This window comes from Coptis chinensis, chromosome 2 (assembly GCF_015680905.1).
Source record: "Coptis chinensis isolate HL-2020 chromosome 2, ASM1568090v1, whole genome shotgun sequence".
Lineage (NCBI taxonomy): Eukaryota > Viridiplantae > Streptophyta > Magnoliopsida > Ranunculales > Ranunculaceae > Coptis > Coptis chinensis.
In genome coordinates, this window is record NC_141457.1 from 107,372,150 (window position 1) to 107,389,741 (window position 17,592).

Here is a 17,592-nt window from a genome sequence, read left to right on the forward strand (position 1 = left end):
TTTTGTTAACGTGATTAATGCAACAATTTGCGCCTATAAAAGTGTTAATATATAAACTATTTCATGATATAGGCTACGTTTATAACGTAAGATTTTATAACGTCTATATAGCTACGCGCCTGCATAATATAAACGTAAGACGTAGCCTGCATTCTACGTATCATAGCTCAATTTGCGCCTATAAAAGTGTTAATATATAAACTATTTGTAGAATCTTACGTTTCTACGTCATTTGTTATTTATAGTTGTAATTGATACGTAGGTCAACAAACCATCAATGACAAAATTTGCGCCTATAAAATGCAACAATTGCCTATAAACGTAGCTGAACCAACATTTATCATCAACTCACCAAAATCTCTACTGTCAACTAATACAACTTTTAGACTAGATCCAATATGAAATGAAACTACAGATTAATTAAACCGAACATTAGCAGCCTAAAATCCAAATCAAAAGCTACATACAGAAGCCATGACTTGAAAATCAATTGTGTCATTATGAAATGAAATTGTAACTACATTCACTGTTAATGGCCTACAAGGGGAAATTTCTCAATAATCCATGAAACAAAAAGTCACTCTTGCAATTAAAATTCTGCACAACCAATGACAATGTATAAAAACTAACCTCAGTGCCATCAGACAAAACTCAAGCCAAAACGGGTATTTCATATTGATAAGCATTCTCCCACTCTGGATTACTTGTTATCTAAACAACAACAACATCAAAACAAAGAAATTCAAAATGACAACACAAAAGAATAAGTACAGAAAAAACATTTTGAGTAATAATACCTGCAAATCAACGTCATGGAGTGAATCAGGGGCAGAGATAGAGAAAGCAGCATGAAGTTTTTCTTTAAGACCATCACATAAACAACAACCTGGTTTTGAGTAAAGAACAAGTTTCCTCAATGGATAATAAAGTTATTTACACTTTACCTCAAAAGAAGAACGTACAAGACTTGAGATCTAGCCTCAAACTGCAAGAAAATACGAGGAATGAATGTCAAAATGGACTTCCAAACTCTCTCTGTCTCCTCCTTGTTTTCTTCTTCTTCTTTCTTTTTACTAGTAACGACTGACTCGGTAAATATGGAATTTGATTCCCTCCCTTTTTTTTCTCTCTAGAAATTGAATAACACTAGAACTTTAAAGTTTTAATCCACGAAAATTAGTTTTGAGGAGTCACGAAAATTAGTTGGATTTTAGTTTTGATGATGATTGTAGGGATCTTGAAATGCGGGGGTCAGAGAGAGAGAGAGTGAGGAGGGAAAGAAAGTTATGTTTTATATTTCGATTTTTTTCATTTCCCTCTTTCGCGAAATTTCCAAGTTTTTAATTTGTAACACTTCTCCAACGCATAAAAAGCGTTAGCAATTAATTCCGAAAATTCATCCAAATAAAACAACGCTTTACAACATTGTCAACACTTATTTAACGTTGGAAACTTACTAATGATAAATAACCGTTACAAATCAAAAAAGATGTGTGTTGCAAATATCCTATTATGGTGTGGCCACGCTCAATGAAATGATCCGAGAGAGTTAAAAATATGATATACCTTCGCATATTCGTGAAAAGTAAGAGATGATTTTACAGGTACAAACTTCTCTAACTACAACAGAATGCCACTAACTACAACAGAATGTCATACGCTTCCAATAAAAGTAGGAAATGAAAACCTAAACCAACGATTAAGATTAATAATACTAAAAGCAATTTTTTGCAAGTACATTGAAGTCCAATGACTTCAAATATAGTCATCTACCTTGATCAAGTTGTCATCTATGTTAATTATTATATAGCCCTTTGGGCTTTCTCCAATTGGATCTGGATTAGTGCTAATCAATTAAATACATCTCATTTTGTATTCTCCAATTTGATACTAACTAAAAAAAAAAAAAAAACAAACAAACAAACAAACAAACAAAGATAATAGGGTCAGGCAAACCCTCGCTTGCATTAAAACATGATGTAAATCATTCGATTAACTTTGTTTGTTACAATATCAATTAAACTTTTATCCAATAGAGGAATAGTACATACATGATGAGAACCTTTATGGAATGAGATAAGCTGGCCATTACATCGGGTGCACCATTTACTTCTCAAGAAGTACACATGGGTGTAGTTGAGAGTTTGATCCCTGTAGATATTTTTATGACTGCAAGCAAGTTTCTGCAATACCATGGTACGTCCTCTAACCCTTTGAGATTTTGAATTTTCTTAATTAAGAGATATTTATTGTGCACAGTGTCGTTAGCGAAAAATCTCAGGTTCAACTATAGATTGAAAAGTTGAGATCAAATCACTTAAAACATAAGCAATTAACTACAAAAGGAAAATATTTCCTCTGATCATTAGATCTACAAAAAGGAATACCATACCTATGGAATCATAAAATAAAAATATGAAAAAGTCATATATAATCAGTAATTATCAGGAAAAAAAAAGTATATATAATCACTTAAATTGGTATCAAAGACATATAGTTCTCCAATCTCATTGACCTACAGACATGCAAATTAATATTTAAAGGAAGTCACATTTAGCCTATTAAAAATGAATAACTCGCCTGAAGGCCTCAAATATATGTAAAGACCAACTCTTCTTTTATGTTTGAACTTTGCAGACAACCAAAGAACTTGCCCAATGGCATGGGTACTTGTCGAATGCTGCAATGCATTGCTTCAACTGAAAGGTGCACGTAGTTTTGTGCAATGAGCTATGTTGAAATAGTAGTTATTGTAGTTCAGAAAGAAAAACAAACATACTAAATGCCAACATAGTATAAAACCAATATCTAAAGGCAGCCCTATATATCACTCTTATGCTATGGTTGTTGAATTCATTGCTCTAAAAATCAATATGCAACCTTGCTCCACACTTCTCAATGTTCCCCCTGAAGTGAATTCAATCTTCCCCATCACCAAAGAATTTAATCGGTGAATGGTATGCATTGACACACAATAGGTCCAAAAAGGACTTGGCACGCCGTGAGAACATTGAGAAGAGGGTAGACAGTGTATAGCCTTTGACAATTAACAATGCAATGATGATGCAAGTGATACTAAAGCATAATTAGTTCATATAAAAAAATTTAAGATCATAATGACATTAGATATGAATAGTACCTTAATAAATCAAGATTGTTTAAAGATCCATTTTCCTAAAGAATTCAGGAACTCCACTAATGGACTTATATTTGAAGTCTGTCAAAGACAAATATGCGGAATGTAGCCTGAACCAAAAAGAAAAGGTGAAGGAAAGAATACTAATGCCATTTTTATTGACCTTAACCAAAAAATGTTTGGATGGCCATTTTACAGAGATGTTATAGTGATCTATATACAATAGCCTTTACAATGTTATGCATGTGTTAATTCTCCACAAAGCCTGACATACCACGTGACATTCCTATAAACATTTCGATGATAAATATGTTCATGTCAGTAAGTAATTTACCCAACCCATAACCATATCTAGCTTATCAATAAGCTTCAATTAAGAGTTCGGTACCCCATCCCACATGTATTCCAATTAACTATGTCAGGTCCTTCACAACTTAAATAGTTTATTCCAATGATATTTGCGAATATTTGGTATGTATATAGTATTCTTTATCCCAAGAACTTTATAAATGGATATTGCTTGAGATTATCCACAAAGTGAATTAAGAGGCAACGCTTCTGAAGTAGTACGAAGTTAAAAATCCTCGTGGAGATGAAGTGTGAGAATCCAGTCTTTTGGAAGCACAACATCCATCTCCCACTCAATCCTGTTAGTGGATGTTCTTCATCTCACTTACTTGTTGTGCATGATTAAGGAGGGGTAAGAAGTAACTAAACTAACATTAAAATTGATTTTTTAATTAAACAATTAAATCAATTCAACCAACACATAGATCAAAACCATGAGAAACAATAAATTCATAAGAACAAAACTTGCCTGAAAATGAAGTTTATGTCGAAGAGACTCCTTTTACATTTTTTTTATTTGATAAGACTGGTCATGATTATTACCATTTTATCAAATTGTGTAACATACTGTAGAAGCACCCTATATAATTATCCCTTTCTTACAACTACAAGAAGTAAAACAAAACATTGTGAATTTGAGATACAATGGTCATAAGTTAACTTCACTCTCAAGAAGTAAAACTATTAAATAAACCTAAAAAATGACTCAGTTGTGTTTTATCTTTAATTTCCTTGGGTAATTAAGTCAGTGGCATCCAAAATATTGAACCACTTCAAAATATGGTTTTGTCAATACTCACTTCCAAATATAGAAGGTGAGACCATTTGTAAGAAGGTTCATAGAAACCATATACCGATATTTCATTTATTCTACACAATAAATATAGAATGCTTACATTGGTAATGGCCTGGTATGATTGCAAATCTGATTTCCATCAGTTTGAACTGCTCCAAAAAATTATGCAACCACGATAACAAACAATAGGAATCAACACTTACAATTTAAGTTACAAATATATTCATCAGATAACAAAATTCTTATTTCATGCAGAAGCATCCCATTATTGTGTTACATTATATTGTCAAAAAATAAGGTGTTAGTAACAATTTGATGCATGTGCATGGACACACTTAAGAACTAACATTATATTCATATAATATATCAAAGGCAATAGATGATCATCATCTACATATTAGATAATCAGATTCGAGACACATCGTTTCCATACACATGTGGTTAAGAAAAAGATTATATGAGCAAAGAATCAGCATATTCGACCTTTCATCGATTTTTATTTTTTATTTAAAAAAAATGAATCTAGAGATTATTCAACATTTTATATATAGTTAACACTGCAACTTAAGTGTATATAAAGAGAAACACAGACAATGACAAAATGGAGATTACCCATGCCACCGATTGCATAAGCCGTGTGATCTCTATGGCGATGAAGAAGATAACTGCTGTGACTCCAAATCCTATCCAACCAAAAATTCCAGCAATCAAATATAATGAACCATTTATTCCATAAAAATAAAATAAATAAAATAAAATCACTGAAAAATGAGTGACAACGGTCATAATCAACATCGAAAGTTGAACAAAATTTTGTCAACCTTTTCTGTATGTAATACTTGTTGCGTGTTTTATAGATGTGCCCAAATGTTTAGATATTTACCATACAGTTCAAGGTATGGAAAACTAACTCAGTTATTAGCTCTTTTCAGAAACAATGTTGAAATTTGTTGCCACCCTTAAAAAAAGACCAAACACGTAATCAATACTAAAATCAGGCACCAATGTAGATACTTGCAACCTATAGCAAGAAATAAAGTTCAAGAGAATGAAATTTTGTAGACAGTACAATTGTCTAGCTTAAACATGAATAGCACTATCCGAAAATGAATCTACTCAACTACATTTATAGCTTTTGTGCTCAATGAGACGCATAACTTCCCCAAATGACGAAGACCATATACTTAGCATATCTAAACAACTAAATCATATCTAATTCTATAGCGGTATGATATGTTTGACAAAAGCACTACCCGAAGATAATCACATTCTATCTGTGCTAAAATCAAGTTTGATGCTTTCATCATTTTTATCAAATAGTAAAACAATCCAAAAGTAGCATGCCAACTTTTTGTAACACTATTAAATGTAACTTGCAAAGACTGAATGGAAGTCCAATTGCTACATTAAGTTATAGCAACTCATCACTATAAGGCGTAGGGTAAAAATATAAGCCAAGTGGGACTAAGAGGCACCTAAGTGTTGCTCTACTTGATAAAAAAAAACACTCATGGAGATAAATGAAAAGTAGAACCGCTTCTCACTTGCACAGTGGTCAATGCAGGAGAAAGTGCGTCTTTATGCTTCAAATGAATTCTCGCAATGGCTCGTCAATCTTAATATATGCCATATAGAACCTTGATAGGATCCCAGGAGGAAAGGCTACTTGAATTGGAAAGAAAAGATCCATGTCATTTTTATTTCCACATACAATAGAAAATTCACATTTACAAAATCAGTTCCCCTGATATTAGAGCGTCTTTAAAATGATGTCAATGTGCAAAGCCCTTTTTTACCTTCAGTGGTTGTGTATGGACCAATATGCCATTTGTAATCCAGCTTTTGTAATACTTATGGTCTGCTGCATATATATTAACCTTTCTCAAAATATAAAAAATAACACCAAAAGTAATTGTCATACAAAACAATGAAATATTAAATTACCTAATTCCATTTAAATAATTACACAACTATTTGAATTTACTAATGTTGCGATATTAGAGACTCCTAAAAAATCAGATGGAATATTAATGAGTAACACCTCCCTACATTTGTTTAATTCTCCCTCTACTATTTTTAAATTATTATGACCTCCCCAAATTCTAATTTTATAAACAAATAATAATGAAAAAAAGCAAAACTAAAGAACCAAAAAAACCTAAACCAACAAATCCAACGCCAAAATACATAAATAACAAAAATGAAAAACGTGATTTCCCGTTAATTATTATTTGAGGTTATTTCAATGCAGTTGCATCCAGTTTCCAATTTTCCCGTTAATTATTCATTGAGGTTAGTTCAATGCATTTGCATCCAGTTTTCGATTTCCCGTTAATTATTCTTTGAGGTTATTTCAATGCAGTTGCATCCAGTTTTGATTTTCTGTTAATTATTTTTTGAGTATAGTTTTTTTTCCTTCGATTGGCAAGCTTGTTTTAAATGAGATCAGTAACTCTTTGATGTTGGCGAGGTTTGAACCCCAGACCTCTAGTATATATCATCACCTAAAGGTTTTGCCGACTTTGCTAATACATTGCATTTGCATCCAGTTTCTAATTTTCCGTTAATTATTCTTTGAGATAAGTTCAATCTAGTTGTATATAGTTTTCGAATTTCTATTAATCCTTTTTAAGGTTAGTTTCATACATTTGCATCCTGTTTCTGATTTCTAGTTAAGTATTTTTTTAGGTTAGTTCGATGCAATTACATCTTGTTTCTGATTTCCCATTAATTATTCCTTAAGGCTAGTTCAATATATTTACATCCAGTTTGCAATTTCTAGTTAATTATTCTTTGAGGCTAGTTCGATGCATTTGCATCTAGTTTTCAATTTCCCATTAATTATTCTTTGAGGTTAGTTCGATACATTTGTATCCAATTTCCGATTCCCGTAAGTTATTCTTTGAGGTTAAGTATCTTATTTCCCGTTAATTATTTTTTGAGATTAGTTCAATGCATTTGCATCCAGTTTTTTATTTCCTGTTAATTATTCTTTGAGATTAGTTCAATGTATTTGCATCTAGTTTCTGATTTCCAGTTAATTATTTTTTGAAGTTAGTTCATTGCATGTGCATCCAGTTTCCGAGTTCCAATTAATTATCCAATGTGTACATACCAACTTCATTGATCCTTTTGTAGTGTCATTGCAATCATGGCATCAAAAAAAAATTATAGAAATGTTATTGCAATCACAGATTATAGAAATTATAGAAAATTATTGGAATCGCAGATTATTTGGGCTTAGGATAGATTAATTTTATTCCTTTTATTTTGGGTCTCATATAGAAATCTGGGCTTAAGACCAGGTTTTAACATTTTAACCACTTTTTTTACATTGTACATAGATTATTGTCCATAGATAGTAATGTTTACATGTTTAGTTTAGTTTCTTGTCAGCGTGTTTAACTCGTAAAATTAACACTTTTAAGACGTAGCCTATATCATGGGTTAATATCACGTAAAATTTTTGCGCCTTACGTAATATCATAGCTTATAAAACGGTCTATATAGCTATATAGCTATGATATTACGTAAAATTTTCATTTTCATAAACTAAATTTTCATAAACGGATGGTCTATAAAAGCTATGATATTACGTAAAATTTCCTACCCATGAAATTTTATAACGTCTATATAGCTATGCGCCTTACGTTTATATGATACGTAGAAACGTAGCTATGATATAACACTTAGCGCCTATAAAAATTTAACCCATCAATGTATCTACGTTACATTTTAGTCTTTGGAATTATCTTAATTTTTCCACAATTGTTGTTCTTCTTAATTAAAACGGTAAGCAAGCTATGATATGAGGTTAATTAGTATTCTCACATTAATTAGCACCATTAAAAGGCACCTCTAAAATGTAACCACTACTCAATAGTCAATAAAAATGACAATTTCTCTTAGACTAACTCTTAGTTTTATTTGTTTTTGCCATTGCTTTTCTTCTCTATTTTTCATTTTTCATTTTATTTTCTCATCAACATTTTATGTGTTTTCTTCGTTTATTGCTTCTGATTAAGTTTTAAATTATTTCCATTTAATTCTAACTAATTTGTTTTAGTCATGTTAGCCTTTTTTTTTTGTGGTGTGTAACTTTGATTTTGGTACTTTTACATAGTTTTGTGAAGCTAATGAATACTATTGGCAGGTTTAATGCATTTCTAAAAACCAAGGACAATGGGGTTCAACAATATGACGTAAATTCCATTGTTAGTTTGTTACGTACGTTGTTACTTTGTTCACTCCATGTTGCATATATGGTATTACAAATGTTTAAGACATATTTGTTTTGATACGAATTATATATAACACTAATTAATTGTGTTGTCGTTGCTTTAAGAGCAGTATGTACATGTTTCTTCGTCAATTTTAATCTATCTCGAGATTCAAGAAACTATGGCTTCACGACGTTCTCAGAGTTGCTAACCATGCAAGGTAAAACTATATTTGTTCATTTCTCTTGCGACTGCCCACAAATATTTGTGTATGTTTTTTTGTCGTGCAATTTTAACATTAATTGTAGCAATTAAACATCAACGATTTCTTTATTTGCTTTCAACTTTTTAGCATGTTTGAATTGATTTATTTTGTAGTTTCAATTTGTTGATGATGAAGGTGTCTAGGTGCAAGACAATATAGCTTGAGGTACGTTTTTTTTTCTTTGATAAACAACTCGAGGTAGTTAGTATGCTGGTAAAAGCTAGCCATAGCCCATAAGTCTAACACAAGAAGAATGATTAATGTTATCCATTGAGGCAATGAGTACAATATTGGTTTTGAGTTCAATTTGTTTTCATTTCAGTTTGAAATTTTTGTTTTTGTCGTAGTTAAAAATATATGTCTTTTCCTATTGAGCACCATTGTGACTATCATTCATTCTTTTCGCGAAACCTTGCTGCAATCTCTATTGGTAATAATATTATTATTTCTTGACCATATCAGTAGCGAGTTTCTTTTGTATCAAGTAAGATCGTTGGGTACTTGGGTAGATTTGTGCATCTGTTTCAACCCCATTTCTTAAATTTTGATTTTATATGGTATTCCTATGTTATTGATATTTTATCATAAATTAATTTGCTTATTAGTTTATTAACAATAATTCCCCACACCTACTATTATGTCTAATTTGTTCTACCCAAAACGTTTGATATTATAGTTATATAACTAATCAAGTTCGTGGAGAATCAATTAATATATATAAATTTATTGTATGGAACGCATACAAAAATTTAACGTTTATGTTGATTATGCGTTGCTTTGTGATTTTTAGCAGTGGTACTACACAGACCTACTTTAATTTTAGACCTACTATTGCGACTCACTATATTTGGATAACGTTGGTTTGCATTGCAATACACACATGAACACGCGATATCTCTATGTAAATCAATGATTAGGATTTTTGACACATCGGTAGGTTCAAATAGTAGGTCAAATAAGTGGGTCGGTGTAGCATTACTGCTTTTAATACCCGACACAATTGTTAAATTTCAAGAGCATGATACAATGATACAATCTATTAGAAGGCTAGGAGCATTCAACTAGCTTGGTTATATATTTATCGTTTGTGTTGAGAGTTTGTGTTTATTTTCTTGAAAAATTGCCTCGCAATGACCTCATCTTCAAGGTCCTTTTTCTTAATACTTGATCTTATTTCGCTGATGAGAAGATTGTCTTGAAGTTGTTGGTAAAAAAATATGTAACACAAAAATACAATTTAGCATGAAAGGGTAATATATTGAAAATTAAAATTACATCACATGAAGAGTTACCAAAATCTAAATATAAAAACGATATAGCATCCACTAAATTTATAATAATGAAATTTGAAACGGTAGAGTACTTTAGAAAGACCATGCACTCAATTCTTTAGAAAGTCTAGCAAACATGTGGCGGTTTGTATTCCAAACGGAATAATTGAAGTTTCCTTTTTCTTTACCAGAAAAATTATTTGATTTTTCAAGACTCCCATTAGTGGTAGTCGTTACTCAACTCTCTCTTCGGCTTCCTCTCCCCGCCCCATTACTAAATCCAAAATTTTCTTTTTCTTCACCAGAAAATTAATTGGATTATTCAAAACTGCCATTAGTATAGTCATTACACCCTAGCCTATTTTGTTTATCCATTTTCCTTTCCCATTCAATTCAATTATTCAATAGAACCACAATTCACGTATAAAACCCCAACTCCCCACTCTCTCTCTCCCAAGATCGGTGGTTTCCGAACTTGCTCAAACTCACTTGTTGTAACCATCCCCCATAACTCTAGAAAGGTTCTATAAGGTATAAAACAACTACAATTTCCAACATCATTGTCTAAGTCTTCCTGTCTTCGTCAATTTCTTAGAACTAACTTTTTTCAATCATTGTTCATTGGGCGAATCTTAATTCCAATTTCAGAATTCAATTTGGTACTTGCAGAGCTTTTCATTCTTTTTCTTTTTATTAATTATACAATTATATAGTTCCAATTAACTTGGTAGGTTTTTTATTTTATGATTTTTATAATTGAACAAGTTCAATGAATCTGATCATGTTTGGTAAGTTTTCATTTTCATTTCATTTTGAATTCAGCTATTTTAGTTTGAATGAAACTATGCAAGCTTTATTTCCGGTTGCGAAATGGTTTTAGATTGCATCGTTCAACTTGGATAACTAATTAATAAACTCCTTCTTTTTCTTTTTATTAATGATACAATTATACAATTGCAATTCACTTGGTAGGTTTTCTATTTTCTGATTTCTATAATTGAACAAGTTTAATGAATCCGATCATGTTTGGTAAGTTTTCATTTTCATTTTCATTTCATTTTGAATTCAGCTATTTTAGTTTGAATGAAACTATGCGAGCCTTATTTCAGGTTGCAAAATGGTTTTAGATTGCATCGTTCAACTTGGATAACTAATTAATAAACTGATGCAGATTGTTTTGTGTTTTCTGCTTACATACATTTCGTAAAGACCATTATTGGAATTAATGGTTTTCGTAGATTTATTGTTTTTCTGGTGTTCTTGACTGTGAGTACAATATTGAGAACTGTTGATGTAGTCTATGTGCTCCATCTTACTTTTATAAACCATATGTCATCAAGGTGTTAAATATACTCGGTTTGTGAGTATATTGGAAGAAATAATAACTAAGTTTAGCTTTTTTGTTGCTTCAAATTCATTGGAGGTTATACTTATGCCAACCGACATGTATATGCAATGTCAGATGCTTTAGCGAAAACCAAGAAAGGTAGTTGATATGCATTGATTTGATTTTTCCTTATTCTGATATACTTGCATGTCGTTTTGTATATTGACTCCAGGTGCAAGTGACGCTTACAAGGAGTGTTGTGAAGGACTGTATGGACTTGGTGTTTCAAGTCCTCATTAGACTTCCTAATTAACAACTAGAAAATTCAAAGGCAAGTATGTTGGAAAGTGGTCCCAGCTCACTTTCACATATTATATGTTACTGATGCTCAATATTGATCTTTTCTTGGGTGAAAATATTTCAATTAATTATCAAATAGAGGGTGTGATAGTTGAGACATGTGCTCCAGTTCTATGTGAGCAAATGGACATCATGCCAGATCTGCAATGGTGCTGAAGAAATACCAACTTAACATAATATTTTAGTCAAGCCTTTATGTAAAAGAAAACATGTTTTAGTGGGGATTAACCCGTTAATCATGGTGGAATGATTTTGTAATGTTATAAATTTTGGTGTTAAATTTTCAGGGTTACGAGTCAAAGCTTTAGTAGATATATCTACCAAAGGCTTTGCGTGATAACTGACTTAAGAAGCAAACTCATGTGCTCGATGTCGTAGTCTGTTTTTGTTACGTTGAAGCATTTGCTTAGCAAAGAGGCTTTGTTATCTCAGCTACCAAAGATGCAGTCTCTTGATAGCTTACCACTATTAAAACCCACCTCAAAAAATCATGCACCATCGACTTCTTTGTTCATCTAAATGCTTCACTCCACACCTTCGATGGCAGGTACTGTGTTTGATCTATCTCAAGTATTCGACTAATTTAATTTTAGGATTAAACATGGTTTCCACTTCCTGCTGTTGGATTAATTTTCCTACCAAAGATGCTTTGAATTGGTTCTGCTCCAAGTTTCTATTCTTAGTAGTTGGGTTTTAGTAGCTTATGCAATTCCTCTTATTATGTTTTACCAGTTCAATGATTTTCAATCAGGAAGCTTGAAAGACAAATATGTTACTATGCACAAAATTTCACACTGGCTTGAACTATGTTGTTGTCGAGATCAATTACACTTGAACTATTTTGCTCAGGTCGTCAGGTATGTATAATGTTTCTAGACTAGATCAATAACAAACCTCTTTTCTATTGTTTCTTGCTACTTCGAAGTTGCAAATGTCCATGCTGTCAGATCCATATATACATACATACCTATATTTTTTATTGGCCTAACAGATTGCATATTTATTAATTCAAGTGAATTGTTCATGGTTTAACAGATTTTCAATTCATTAAAGTTGGAATAAAAACATAAAATAATTCTTAACTATTGGGTTTAATTGATTAAATGTAATCGGTTGTGAGTTAACACATTAAAACGTTATTAAAGGCCGGGTTTGTAGGCTTGGGCATCTAATATCCTCAAACGGACTTGCATCCAATGGCGTATCCTCTCCCCAATTACTACCTCCGAAGTTTCCTTTTTCTTCACCAAAATTGATTGGATTAATCAAGACACTATTAGTACACCCATTAGAGCACCAGTGATTGTTACCTTACGTTGCTCCACTACCAAAGTTTATCAATAGAGTTAAAGTAGAGCATGACTTTTACTAACTTAGCTTCTCTCAACTCCCTGTATAAAACTCTCTATCCCAATTTCTGGCATCAAGGTTCCTCTTCCAATCCAACAAATTTACGTAAAAAAAAATGCAATCAAATTGAGGTTTGCAATTTCAAATGTTTTTTTTGGATAAATTTGTTTTGCTTTGATTTAGAAATCCTTACAAACATCTTATTTACATGGTGTCGTCTATTCAGTTTATCAAGAAAATTGGTGTTCTTAGTATGCTTAGTATTTTGCCTAATATATAATAGTTCTGAAGACTTGAGCTGTTGGGATTAGGAAGGCAAAGTTAAATGGAACAAGATAGAAAAGCGATTAACAAGCACGAGCGTGAAAGAAATTACACAATAGTCTTGCTAGGAACTCAATATTTTTACCTTGATTAGATTTGCTAAGGATGAGGAAAAATATTAAACCACGAGAACCATATATACTCTAGCTAGGTACATTTCCTTTTTCTTTCTTAATAAATTCATGTGATGTGGTGTTAGTCTACTTTAATTTATTTTTCATTCTATTAAAAGTCAGTAGATACAATGTTGGTTCTTGGTATCTCAAGCTGCTATATGCATGTATGCTCGACTTGGTTAGCACGTAACAACATTTAAAAGCTTAAGTTTGTTTGTGCTTTATGTCTTGGCTATTTGTCTTTTGTTTTGAAGTTTTCACTTGCTGTGTTTGTTGTTTCTGTTCCCATCCCTTTACACTGATATGGTACTTTAAAAAATTTCACAACATAGTAGAGTGTCTATTGCTGGCTCCAAATGAAATATGGAGGTACTACAAAGCTACACCTTATTTGGACCATTTTTTTTTGGAAGTAATTAAAAAGGTTAAGACCGGCTACCCCCAAACTATATTAATGAAATCAATCATAAATACAACCTAATGCATCCTCCTCCACTATACATTGTAAGCATTCACTCAGTGAAAGGGTGTAAAACATTACATTATTCGGATCCTTTAGTTTTCTTTCAGATTTGTTTTTGAATTGAAGGGCATAAATAGAAAGACATAAATAGAAGATGATTGTAATGCCCGGGAAGAAAAAGTGTACTTATAGTGGCTCCAAAAGAAATATGGAGGCACTACAAAGGTACACCTTATTCAGATCCTTAAGTTTCTTTCAGGATTTATTTTTGAATGGACGGGCATAAATAGAAAAGACATAAATAGAAGATGATTGTACCGGCCGGGATGAAAAAGTTGCACTTATAGTGGTATGGCATAGTGATTCATGATCATTACATGAACCCAGAACATTATTACAAATTTGTATTGATTTAATTGATGCCAAGCCACCAATCTGAGTATACCTAGCATGACTATTTATAAACATTTCATTGCTCTTTTTGGGAGGCCTATCTTGGCTCATTTACAAAGTTAGAGGTTGTTCACACTTCTAATCCATTAGTTTTCCTTATGGTCAGCATTTTAAAACTTGAAGAACCTAAAAGATGATGGAGTGTACGTGTTTGATAAATTGACCAAGATTATATATTGGTTATGATAGAAGAGTATGTGCTGGAGTGTACGTGTGCAGCCAATGGTTTAAAGAAATTTCGCTTTCGGAAGGCACCGGTATATGAATTTCGGGATGGTGAAATTCCATGCTAGACTTTGGGAAATTTATTGTGTTCATTTAATGTGGGGGTGTTTGTCGACCTACAAAATCCAGGTTTCTAGGTACTTCATCTCATGTAAGTTACCTGTTTCGGCAATAAACTGCTTCAACACAACGAGAGCAATGGTAAAGAACGCACTAAGAAACAGAGGAATTTGATGTTGGGGGAGATGAAACTGAACCAAATAATGGCTGCCTACGTACCCAAGATCTATTATCTAGGGATCAAGTTTCAACGTAGTTCCTTATGAAAAATAATGTGGTATTTATATAGGTAGAGTAGAGAGTCCTTGTAGCTCAAGTATTCTCGTATCTTGAGTAATTGTGATAGAATACAACTGTCAACTGATAATAAATGAATCTGGACATAAATCAACGTACATTAGTGGCAAGCCATGTGGCTAAGGTTCACATGGCAAAGAAGATCCATAGCATTGCAAATTGGGCTTTAGCCCTGTTGATTAAACGAATAAAATGGATACCCCTACTAATGGACGTCTGCCACGTATGTGGGGGTCGAAACACCGCCCCCTCTTTGTCATGCGAACAAAGTTCACATGGCAAAGAAGAGAAGAAAAATCAAGGAAAAAATGGAATACGAAAATAGTAAGCGAAATGTATAATAAAGTGTCGTGTGAACGTAAACGATAGGAAAATGGATAATTGGAAAAATTTCGTGAATTATCGGAAACGAAATAATGTCAAATTAACGTGTACGGGACGCAATGACGTAGTTAAATAAAAGATGGCCGAAAATGCACAGAAAAAACAAAAGATGCACAGAAATAAAATTGCAAAAAGAAAAAAATTCGATTGGCAAAAAACTGTACCGAACGCGTCACGTAATAATACGAAATTTGAATTCAACGACGCGTGCCAGCGGAATAGCGAGATTAGGATTAGACCGTTGAAAATAAACGTAGGGACAGTTTAGTAATAATAGTAATAAAAGGAAGTTAAATACTAATTGGACTCAAAGTGTTCGAATGAGATAAGAATTGAGAGTAGAGATGAAGTCGGAGTTGGAGAAGAATTCCACCAGCACTGGAAAACCCGCGCGTAATCCTATATAAGTGCTGGGGCCGTATATCCCACTCCATAAAAAATACTTTACGTTCATCCAACAGAACAGACGTAGGCAAGAGAAGTTTTGAAGCTTGTTCCATCTTCGCTTTGACTAGCCAGGTATGTTCTCTCACCATCAGCTCTTCTCGTGATCTATTTTTCCGAAATTCAATAACGTGAAGATCTTTGGTCGAGCATCTGGTAATTGTTGTAAACGTGTATCGCTGATCATCACCTGTCTATCACTAAGGAAACCATCCAACTTCCTGATCTCATTGACGAACCTTTAGAGAGAGAAAAGTTACGAGTGATAATCCGAGAAAAAACAAAAGTTGGTGTCGAAGGCGAAAAAAAAAGTTAGCACGGTGTCTGTTAAGTGTTACGGTCCTCTTATAAAGTGTTAATCGATAAGTACCTATAATGATCTGTGCAAAAACTGATCATTATAGGAGAGAAATTTTTGTTAGATATATTATTGCAATATATACATGACCTCATAGATTAGGAAGCTCATCTCCCTCATAGGTCCAACACCAACCTCGACCAGGTAGTTTTACTTGACAGACCACATCTCCAAGGGTAGTTTTAATATTGAGTTTGAGAAGTTGTCTTATATAATGGCTCCATTAGTTTTGATAAGGCCTTTTTTTGCCTATGCTATTGATGTCAGTCAATATATATGAATAGAGCTTACTAGCAATTATAAATATAGTATGTTTCTTATGCTTATGTTTCAAATTTTCCCTAATTTGATTATATTGTCTTTTTTCTTTCTCAATCAAATTAAAGCAGAAAAGCTCCGTAGAAATTAGTTGGAGTGCAGGTTGTTCTACTCTGTCTACTCCTTCTCAAGTAATCACGTACAGGTAGTGGTTTGTGAGGTTAGGTGCTATAATCGCTAAACTGATCTTTCATTTTGTGTATGAAGTTGAAAACATTACTGGTGTGCCTACTACATCCCTACCATACAATTTTTTATTACCCCCATCAAAATGATCCGAAGTTTTCTTTCTTTTCTAGGTAACAAGTGATAGGGTGGCTACCTGTAAGATTCATATAGGAAGAATAGATTCTATGCGAGATGGAGCCACTGAAAGTTTTGTGAAAGCATGGATGGAGCTTCTCAAGCTCTCGAACTCTCTAGCAATGGGTTACCTAATAAAGACGTTAAAAAACATGTTTATGAGCACTACTGGTAAGCATATTATTTTGACGTACTTGATGTTTGAGTAAGATGACGATGACCTTGACATGGTTGTTATTCTTTTTAAGGTACATCTGAAAATAAAATGGCTACCCGATGTTGGTGAGAGGTGTGAAGCAAAACTTGATGGATAACAAATCGGTATTTGTGATTTTTTACTTTTAATTTTTATGTTTTTTCAGTTTTTGATTGCTTATGTAAATTGTATATTGCAATCTCTTTAAGTTTTATGTTAAGAGATTAGCTAAAGTAGAACCAATTGGAAGAACTACAACTAAGATTCTTTACATGTCGAGATTTGGCGATTTATTGACACGCATTTTTTACATGTTTGAACTATTTGAGTGGCACATTTCTGATCATTCGACTTCTCCACCTTCAGACAAATTCTCACTTCGAAATATTGCATTATTGTAACCATTTTCAGTCATTTTATCTACAAACTTGAAAAACTTAGAAATTGTATTTGTAATTTGTTTTACTCTTAGTGTTTAGGAATGTCAAAGGCTTGACTGAAATTCAAGTGTTTGAACTGTGGAACGCGCTGCTTTAAATCGGGCATCAATTCGGGCCCCAAGAGATGAGCTTTATTAC

At 32.7% G+C, this 17,592-nt stretch overlaps 1 long non-coding RNA gene across 1 annotated transcript; it reads right to left on the reverse strand.

Moving 5' to 3' along the window:
- Positions 1-603: 603 nt before the first annotated feature.
- On the reverse strand, positions 604-1,064 carry LOC147520230 (uncharacterized). Its single transcript, XR_015214390.1, has 3 exons — positions 945-1,064; positions 798-859; positions 604-711 (listed from the first exon to the last, which is right to left on the reverse strand). It is a non-coding gene; the product is annotated as an uncharacterized LOC147520230 (long non-coding RNA).
- Positions 1,065-17,592: the final 16,528 nt, after the last annotated feature.